The following is an 8,987-nucleotide window of genomic DNA, read 5'->3' as shown; positions in this document are numbered from 1 at the left end:
CACATGGGGACAAAGATCGTAGTTTTTGGAGAAATGTCTTCTGGTCTGATGAAACAAAAATAGAACTGTTTGGCCATAATGACAATTGATATGTTCGGAGGAAAAAGGGGGACGCTTGCAAGCCGAAGAACACCATCCCAACCGTGAAGCACGGGGGTGGCAGCATCATGTTGTGGGGGTGCTTTGCTGCAGGATTGTCTGGTGCACTTCACAAAACAGATGGCATCATGAGGAGGAAAATTATGAGGATATATTGAAGCAACATCTCAAGACATCAGTCAGGAAGTTAAAGCTTGGTCGCAAATGGATCTTCCAAATGGACAACGACCCCAAGCATACTTCCAAAGTTGTGGCAAAATGGCTTAAAGACAACAAAGTTAAAGTATTGGAGTGGCCATCACAAAGCTCTGATCCTATAGAAAATTTGTGGGCAGAACTGAAATAGCGTGTGCGAGCAAGGAGACCCACAAACCTGACTCAGTTACACCAGCTCTGTCAGGAGGAATGGGACAAAATTCACCCAACTTATTGTTGGAAGCTTGTGGAAGGCTACGCAAAACATTTGACTCAAGTTAACCAATTTAAAGGCAATGCTACCAAATGCTAATTGAGTGTATGTACATTTCTGACCCACTGATAATGTGATGAAAGAAATACAAGCTGAAATAAATCATTCTCTCTACAATTTTCACATTCTTAAAATAAAATGGTGATCCTAACTGACCTAAGACAGGGAATTTTTATTTGGATTAAATGTCAGGAATTGTGGAAAAACTGAGTTTAAATGTATATGGCTAAGGTGTATGTAAACTTCCGACTTCAACTGTAGCAGTGTTATAGTTATATTATTGTGTTAATTTTTTAAATTTAGTTTATTTGGTTAATATTTTCTTAACTCTTAATTGATTAAAACTGCATTGTTGGTTAACCCTTTCATGCGTGAGTTCCAAATATCTGTAACGGTCGCCCCAGCGTGAGTTGTTTTATGCACGTGATGTTAGAACGTTCTCTCCAATTCCAGAATGTGATTGTTATGTAACAGTACATTTAATCTGCGCTGCCCTCAAACCAAAGCACGCCGCCTGTTTTATTTGTCAATTTTAAATTATTTTCTAAACAGTTTTTTATTTTATAATAACAGTTTGAAATGAGGTGTGTTCCGCCTCATTCATTCACATAAAAGTAGTCATTTTTACTTTTGCGGACCAATTAATTTTTTTTACATTTCTGACCCGGACAAAATTCCCCAAACACTTCTCAATTGTTTGTGCAATTCAAGTCTGCAGACATTTACTCATCTGCCGTCCTGCATACACGTGTTCATATTTTCCACCTGTCGCCTGCATCGCAATCAAAGTTGTTTTCGTTACCAATAATAACTTTGGAAATGTGTGCGTTTCTATCAAAGTGCCTTATTACGTTATAATAGTTTCTGCATGTCGTGTTATGTCGTTTCTACTGTAGCATCATGTTTTTGTGTATATTCATTATAACCGCGGACACGCGATGTAACGTTACTCATTTCATAACATGTATGGTGATATACCCAATGCTTAGGTATCTAGCTACAGTCTTATTAGCTCTGGAAAACAATGCTAATTGCGTCACGGATGTATTAGCATGTGTTGTATGTTGAAGCTACCCTGGCCTTTTGACTCCCAAGTGGCACAGCGTCTCAGTGCTAGAGGCGTCACTACAGACACCCATCTTCAAATCCAGACTGCGTTTCTATCAAAGTAAGTGCCTAATTACGTTATAATAGTTTCTGTGTCGTGTTATACCGTTTCTACTGTAGCTCACTGTGTGTATGGAGCATAATATATTTGTGTATATTCCTTATAACCGCGGACACGCTAGGTAACGTTACTCATGTTACTCACCTTTTATGGTGTTATATTCAATCGTGCTTATGTAGCTAGTTACATTATTCTATTAGCTCTGTAAAACAATGCTAAATGCGTCAGAAGTATTGGCATGTTGTATTTTGACGCTACCCTGGAAAAATATCTTATACCACTTGGTCGTTTTCTGAGTTCATTCCACAAAGCTGTTTATCATGTCGGCCTTATCCACTGCCCCCATTTTGAGGTAATAGTCAAGCACGCAGTCTGGTTTGATGTTTCTCTGTCTGGTTTGTTTCTCTCTCCCGTCAGGTGGTTCACCTTCCCTGTGGCCGACATGGTTGCTGTATGGACAGTGGAGAGGACATGGACGTCTCGTTTGTCATGGCACTTTACTGCCAGCTGTTGACATCTCTTGTTTTGTATAACGGGTCATTTAGGATGGCAGTAGCGTTGATGATGAAATGCAGTCATAGCAGCAGAACTAGAAAGCAGTCTTGGGAAAAGAGGGTGGCAAAGAAGGGAGTTGCAAACATAGCATCTCTGCTCCAGTATTCTCTTAGGGAGTTCTTCTTTACTGTCACCAGGAATGTATACATTTCACTAATTGTGGTTGTCCCCCCACTCCTGGTGTAACAGTATAACTTTACGTCCGTCCCCTCGCCCATACCCGGGCGCGAACCAGGGACCCTCTGCACACATCAACACCACGAAGCATCGTTACCCATCGCTCCACAAAAGCCGCGGCCCTTGCTGTGCAAGGGGAACCACTACTTCAAGGTTTCAGAGCAAGTGACGTAACTGATTGAAACGCTATTAGCGCGTACCCGCTAACTAGCTAGCCATTTCACATCCGTTACACTGGCTCTCTCTTATCCTGTAGCTCCAAGGCATAGCGATTGGTCTCTACTATGTCTCCCACTAGCTCCTCTGTCAGAAACAACTTGAAGCACTCTGCCTCAGATGGAAATGGCAAGGGGCGTTGCACTCCAGACTGGGACTCAACACAATCAGCAGGGCCAGGAGGGGTGAAATGGCTGGCAGCCTTCCAGCTACCACAGAACTCCTGTACTTCATCCACTGTCAGTCTGCCACCATCACCACCAGCATCTTCTAATGGAACTGGGACTTTGTCAGTGGACAAGGGGTCCTCAGATTCAGGGTTCTCAATGGCTACAAGGTTGGGGGGCAGCTCCTCACTGTCAGAATCTGATTCCTGACTTTCAGACTCAAAATCTCCAGAATTTCCACATTTGTGAGTTGTCTCCTTTTGAAAGTTATTGCTAATGCTACAGCTTAGCTCACTATCTACATACATAAACAACAACACTGAATGGTTTAGAGTGAGAGGGTACGTGGTTGACTGCCGGCACGCGCCACTTGTCTCAATAAATCACTATCAGAAAATGTTTTGTGGCAATTATTTGTGTATTTACTGATTTATTCACATGTTTTCAATTCTATGTGACAAATCATGCATTCCGATTCTTGCACAGATTGTAATGGGCACATATTATGTGTGTAAAATACTTTTTTGAAGGTTGTACTGATTATGATGAGCTAAGCTAATTCCAGCTGTGTAGCCATGTTTGTTGACATACAATGCATTCTGGGTTTCACGTAATCGTCTGTTTGACCAAAGATGTTATAACAAAATGAGGTGAGTAAGAGTTCACTCATTTTTTGAGGACTTCCGGAAATGAAGGGTGGGATGTGAACGACAGTGATTGACACACCCCTTCAACATGCATACTATAAACAGACCAAACTCATCTTGTCTTCTCTTATTATCTTCGGTTTCTGTGAGGAACAAATGCATGGCTGCGCGCTGAAACTAATCGTCGGATTACTTTCGATTTCTATAAAGTGTTTTACCTAATTATTTCGATCAATGGTGAGCTCACCCGTGATGTGATTAATTATACATAATAATTGCTATTAGCTAATTCATATTGTAGTTTATGTCAGCCGAGAGTTAGAAAATATTACTGCTTGTGTTGGGTCAATCTTTCCTCAGTTAGCGCTTGGACAAATGTAGCCTACATTTTTCCGGTTAGGATGATTGTGTTATACTATATATACTTCTGTGAATATCTGAACATTGCATTCCAAAATAAACTGCTCACATTCTGGACAACTTTGTAAGGACTGTGTTTGTGTAAATAGTTTCTGAAAAAAGTGTGGCCAGCTCAAATGCTGATTGTTGCGTCATTCGAAACTGGCCGTTCTAAACGAGCGTTCTAAATGAGTGTTCTAATCACACGGGTGTGATCGTACGCTTCAGGGACCACTGTAGAACGATCACACCCGTGTGATGGTACGTGTGAAAGGGTTAAGGGCTTGTAAGTAAACATTTCACAGTATTCGGCGCATGTAAAAAATCAAATTTGATTGTATTGCATAGTCGCTAGGAACAGCTGGTGCTCTCATGCATGGTTAAGTGTTGATTGCCTCGAAGCGAACATAGAAAGAATTTAGCCTTATCTGGTAGGCTCGTGTTGCTGAGCAGCTCCCAGCTGGGTTTCCCTTTGTAATCTGTAATAGTTTATAGATCTAAGGCAAATGTTAGGTTCACATGAACCATGGACAGAAATCTGTGTGGGTGGGGTCGGACGAAGCTTGAATATATATGAGAATACACTCAAATATCAATCTGTGTAGCAGACCGTTTTTGCTGTACCCAAACACACACATACACACTCAGTGAGAGGTGGGATGCATACGGTCAGCCAAAGTGCAGCCCCTGAAGCTGTTATAGGGGTTAAGTGCCTTTCTCAAGGGCACAACGGCAGGAGATGGCATCTAGGATACTGATTACCAGATTATACCCAGCAGACCTGCGATTTGTCCAGGCAACTCTTCAGATGCTGGCCTCTTATTGTAAGTTAACTATCACCCCAAAACATTATTGGCAACCAACACGTCCAAAATGTTTGCGAGTTGTCACCTTGCCATTGTATTGGTTTATAACCAAGCCAAATGCTGGTGTATTACGACATATTTTATAGTATTTGGTGAAATTAAGGCATGGGGTGTAGTTTTATTTCCATTGCAATTTCCTACCATCCACTAGATGCAACATGAGCTCCTTTTATCTAATAGGCTGGCGATGAGCTAGGTTGTTAAAACGGCAACACACTCCATAACCTACAGACTGCACCACAGACGGCCCCACAACCAGCCATGTCATATCTCTGTTGCTGCAGTTATGACAAGGCAGGGCATTTTCTTTGGATATTGTGTTGTTTAAAACCCCCATGGTGTTTGTGAGTTGTCACCCTGCCATTGTCTTGTGTATGGATATAAAAGTGTTCTGCTTTGCAGCTGTCTGATTTGCATGGGGGCACACTACACTGTAAGTACAGAGACAAATTCCCCTGAGTGCAACCAGCTGTACCAGGCATATGCCTGCTGCCTCCTCCACAACATGAATTTGTATAATGGCGTCACCTTCTGCTACGTAAACTCATATCGGAATTTATATCACCGACATGTCAATCAATCAATTCTCTCAGGAGATCTGTCAACTTTACATGTAAATGTTATGCATTTAGCATAACTTAACATAAACTAGTATACGGGGAGACTTGTAGCATAGACTTGTGAAGGAAGTTGTACTGTTTTGAAAACAGAGTATGACGTACGTGAGGAGAGACGGACCAAGGCGCAGCGGATGTTGAGTTCCACATATTTATTAGAAAGTGAAACTTAGCAAGAACAAAACAATAAATCAATAAACTAACAACGAAACGTGACTACGTGGTGCACATGCACAAAACACATGTCACGCCTTCTTTTTATGTCTCTATTTTGGTTTGGTCAGGGCGTGAGTTGGGGTGGGCATTCTATGTCTTGCATTCTATGTTAATTTTTCTATGCTTTCTATTTCTTTGTGTTTGGCCGTGTGTGGTTCTCAATCAGAGGCAGCTGTCTATCGTTGTCTCTGATTGAGAACCATACTTAGGTAGCCTTTTTCCACCGGTGTGTGGTGGGTAGTTGTTTTCTGTTTTGTGACTGCACCAGACAGGACTGTTTCGTTTCGTTCACCCTCTTTGTTGTTTTTTTGTTGTTTCAGTGTTCAGTTTATTTTATACAATTATAATGAACACTTACCACGCTGCGTTTTGGTCTCCTCCCTTAGACGATCGTGACAGAACTACCCATCACCAAAAGAGGACCAAGCAGCGTGTTTACCTGGAGAGTTGGACATGGGAGGAAATCCTGGAAGGCAAGGGACCCTGGGGACAGAGGAGTGAACATCGCAGTACTGAGGAGGCAGCTAGGAGAGGTGTCAAGGGTTACACGAACACGGCTGGCAAGGAAGCCCGAGAGGCAGCACCCCCAAATAATTGGGGGGGGGGGGGGCACACGGGGGATTTGGCTGAGACCGGTTGGAGACCTGAGCCAACTCCCCGTGCTTACCGTGGGGGCGTCGTACTGGTCAGGCCCCGTGTTATGCGGTGGAGCGCACGGTGTCTCCAGTACGTGTTCTTAGCCCGGTGCGCTAAATCCCAGCTCCTCGCATCGGCCGGGCTAGAGTGGGCATCGAGCCAGGACAGAGTGTGCCAGCCCTGCTCACCACACCTCCAGGAAGTATCTACGGCCCAGGATATCCTGCGCCGGCTCTGCGCACTGTGTCTCCAGTGCGTCTGCAAAGCCCAGTGCGTCCTGTGCCTGCGCCCCGTACGTGCCGGTCCAAAGTCCCCATCCAGCCAGGACAGGTTGTGCTATTGCTGTGCTCGAGACCGCCAGTGCGCCTCCACGGCCCAGTGTATCCGGTGCCTCGGCAAAGGAAGGGGTCTCCTGCATGTCTCCCCATTCCTGGTGAGTCCTGTGCCTGTACTAAGCCCTAACCCTCCTGCATGTCTCCCCAGCCTGGTGAGTCCTGTGCCTTCTCCCAGAGCCAGGCCTCCTGTGTGTCTCTCCACTCAAGTGGTGATCCATGGCAAGAAGCCTCCAGTGATATTCCATGGCACGAAGCCTCCAGTGATGATCCATGGCAAGAAGCCTCCAGTGATGATCCATGGCACAAAGCCTCCAGTGATGATGAATGGCACGACGCCTCCAGTGATGATGAATGGCACGAAGCCTCCAGTGATGATCCATGGCACGAAGCCTCCAGAGATGATCCATGGCAAGAAGCCTCCAGTGATGATCCATGGCAAGAAGCCTCCAGTGATGATCCATGGCACGAAGCCTCCAGTGATGATCCATGGCACGAAGCCTCCAGTGATGATCCATGGCACGAAGCCTCCAGTGATGGTCTGTGGCAAGAAGCCTCCAGTGATGATCCATGGCAAGAAGCCTCCAGTGATGCTCCATGGCAAGAAGCCTCCAGTGATGGTCCATGGCACGAAGCCTCCTAAGTGTCTCTCCACTCCAGTGATGCCCTTCAGTCCGGAGCCTCCAGCGTCGATCCCCAGTCCGGAGCCTCCAGCGTCGATCCCCAGTCCGGAGCCTCCAGCGTCTCCCTACTGTCCGGAGCCGCCAGAGTCTCCCTCCTGTCCGGAGCCGCCAGAGTCTCCCTCCTGTCCGGAGCCGCCAGAGTCTCCCTCCTGTCCGGAGCCGCCAGAGTCTCCCTCCTGTCCGGAACCGCCAGAGTCGCCCTCCTGTCCGGGACCCGCTGCAAGGGTCCCCAGTCCGGGGTCGGCGACAAGGGTCCGCGCCAGAGCCGCCACCGCGGATAGATGCCCACCCAGACCCTTCCCTATAGGTTTAGGTTTTGCGGCCGGAGTCCGCACCTTTGGGGGGGGGGTACTGTCACGCCCTGATCTTAGAGATCATTTTATGTCTCTATTTTGGTTTGGTCAGGGCGTGAGTTGGGGTGGGCATTCTGTGTCTTGCCAATCTATGTTAATTTTTCTATGCTTTCTATTTCTTTGTGTTTGGCCGTGTGTGGTTCTCAATCAGAGGCAGCTGTCTATCGTTGTCTCTGATTGAGAACCATACTTAGGTAGCCTTTTTCCACCGGTGTGTGGTGGGTAGTTGTTTTCTGTTTTGTGTCTGTACCAGACAGGACTGTTTCGTTTCGTTCACTCTCTTGTTTTTTTTTTGTTGTTTCAGTGTTCAGTTTATTTTATTAAATTAAAATGAACACTTACCACGCTGCGTTTTGGTCTCCTCCCTTAGACGATCGTGACAACACAAAATAATATCTCACAAACACAGGTGGGAAAAATGCTACCTAAATATGATCCCCAATTAGAGACAACGATTACCAGCTGCCTCTAATTGGAAATCATACAAATCACCAACATAGAAAAATGAACTAGAACACCACATAGAAATAATAAACTAGAATACCCCCAGTCACGCCCTGACCTACTACACCATAGAGAAACAAGGGCTCTCTATGGTCAGGGCGTGACACAGAGTGTCACGTTCTGACCATAGTTCTTGTGTGTTTTGTTACACAGAGTTTGTAAATCCTGTATTACTATCTATTGTTTCCACCAAATAAGACAAGGTACTAACAGCTGGAACATTTACATTTTTGTAATTTAACAGACACTCTTATCCAGAGCGACATACAGTAGTGAGTGCATACATTTTTTCATATTGTACCCCGTGGGAAGCAAACCGAAAACCCTGGCGTTGCAAGCGCCATGCTTGAAGAATAAATAAAAAAATATTGTGCAGATATTGTACAATCCAGGTGTGCAAAGATCTTAGAGACTTACCCAGAAAAACTCACAGCTTTAATCACTGCCAAAGGTGATTCTAACATGTATTGACTCAGTGGTGTGAATACTTTTGTATTTCATTTTCAATAAATGTGCATGTTTTCAGTTTGTCATTATTGGGTGTTGTGTGTAAAAAAAATATATTTACTATATTTTGATATCAGGCTGTAACACAACAAAATGTTGATTAAGTGAAGGGGTATGAGAATACTTCCTGAAGGCAGTGTATATGTTTATTGTTTTTCTTGTATTAAACAAGATCCTTCAGACTGTCTCCAGACACTTTGCACAGAGAGAATGCTTTTTCATTCGGCAGCATTGATTTTCTATCCAAACAATAACAATGTGAACAAGACATCTCCAATGTGAGAGTGGATATGTGTTAATTCAACAGCATCTAGAAGTTTTCAGCAGGCCTGCCTGGTGCTCTTGGGGAACATGGTTGCATCATTAGGCTGAAGTG

General features: G+C 44.6%; 1 long non-coding RNA gene across 1 annotated transcript; it reads left to right on the top strand.

Moving 5' to 3' along the window:
- Positions 1 to 1,252: 1,252 nt before the first annotated feature.
- On the top strand, positions 1,253 to 3,248 carry LOC139541351 (uncharacterized). The gene is made up of 2 exons (XR_011668336.1): positions 1,253 to 1,736; positions 2,154 to 3,248. It is a non-coding gene; the product is annotated as an uncharacterized lncRNA (long non-coding RNA).
- The last annotated feature ends 5,739 nt before the right edge of the window (positions 3,249 to 8,987 follow it).

Source organism: Salvelinus alpinus, chromosome 16, assembly GCF_045679555.1.
Source record: "Salvelinus alpinus chromosome 16, SLU_Salpinus.1, whole genome shotgun sequence".
NCBI lineage: Eukaryota > Metazoa > Chordata > Actinopteri > Salmoniformes > Salmonidae > Salvelinus > Salvelinus alpinus.
Note: the sequence above shows the minus strand (reverse complement) of the source record. Positions and strands in the feature narration are given on the sequence as shown.